Here is a 1,582-nt window from a genome sequence, read left to right on the forward strand (position 1 = left end):
TGCTTGTTCCGACGCTTAAACGGTAGTGCATCGCATTTGCAGTGTAAAATGGAGTTCAGCGAGCGCTTAAACTTCGAAATGTCTCCAACGGGAAGGAAATGACAGTTACTTTTCGTCAAAATCGACGAAATCTTCGCGGTTTGCGAGCTATTTTGCTTGTTTCGACGCTTAAACGGTAGTGCATTGCATTTGCAGTGTAAAATGGAGTTCAACGAGCGCTTAAACGTCGAAATATCTCCAACGGGAAGGAAATGACGGCTAGATTTCGTCAAAATCGGCGAAATTTTCGCGATTTGCGAGCTATATTACTTGTTTCGACACTTAAACGGTAGCGCATTACATTTGCAGTGTAAAATGGAGTTCAACGAGCGCTTAAACGTCGAAATATCTCAAACGGGAAGGAAATGACAGTTAGTTTTCGTCAAAATCGACGAAATCTTCGCGATTAGCGAGCTATTTTGCTTGTTTCGACGCTTAAACGGCAGTGCATTACATTTGCAGTGTAAAATGGAGTTCAACGGGCGCTTAAACGTCGAAATATCTCAAACGGGAAGGAAATGACAGTTAGTTTTCGTCAAAATCGACGAAATCTTCGCGATTTGCGAGCGATTTTGCTGGTTTCGACGCTTAAACGGTAGTGCATTGCATTTGCAGTGTAAAATGGAGTTCAACGAGCGCGTAAACGTCGAAATATCTCAAACGGGAAGGAAATGACAGTTAGTTTTCGTCAAAATCGACGAAATCTTCGCGATTAGCGAGCTATTTTGCTTGTTTCGACGCTTAAACGGTAGTGCATTACATTTGCAGTGTAAAATGGAGTGAAATGAGCGCTTAAACGTCGAAATATCTCGAACGGGAAGGAAATGACAGTTAGTTTTCGTTAAAATCGACGAAATTTTCGCGACTTACGAGCTATTTTGCTTGTTTCGACGCTTAAACGGTAGTGCATTACACTTGGCGTGTAAAATGGAGTTGAACGAGCGCTTAAACGTCGAAATATCTCCAACGGGAAGGAAATGACGGCTAGATTTCGTCAAAATCGGCGAAATTTTCGCGATTTGCGAGCTATATTACTTGTTTCGACACTTAAACGGTAGCGCATTACATTTGCAGTGTAAAATGGAGTTCAACGAGCGCTTAAACGTCGAAATATCTCCAACGGGAAGGAAATGACGGCCAGATTTCGTCAAAATCGGCGAAATTTTCGCGATTTGCGAGCTATATTACTTGTTTCGACACTTAAACGGTAGCGCATTACATTTGCAGTGTAAAATGGAGTTCAACGGGCGCTTAAACGTCGAAATATCTCTAACGGGAAGGAAATGACAGTTAGTTTAATGCAAAATCGACGAAATCTTCGCGATTTGCGAGCTATTTTGCTGGTTTCGACGCTTAAACGGTAGTGCATTGCATTTGCAGTGTAAAATGGAGTTCAACGAGCGCTTAAACGTCGAAATATCTCAAACTGGAAGGAAATGACAGTTAGTTTTCGTCAAAATCGACGAAATCTTCGCGATTAGCGAGCTATTTTGCTTGTTTCGACGCTTAAACGGTAGTGCATTACATTTGCAGTGTAAAATGG

This window comes from Bombus bifarius, unplaced genomic scaffold (genome assembly GCF_011952205.1).
Source record: "Bombus bifarius isolate JDL3187 unplaced genomic scaffold, Bbif_JDL3187 scf7180000008463_frag, whole genome shotgun sequence".
NCBI classification, from domain to species: domain Eukaryota; kingdom Metazoa; phylum Arthropoda; class Insecta; order Hymenoptera; family Apidae; genus Bombus; species Bombus bifarius.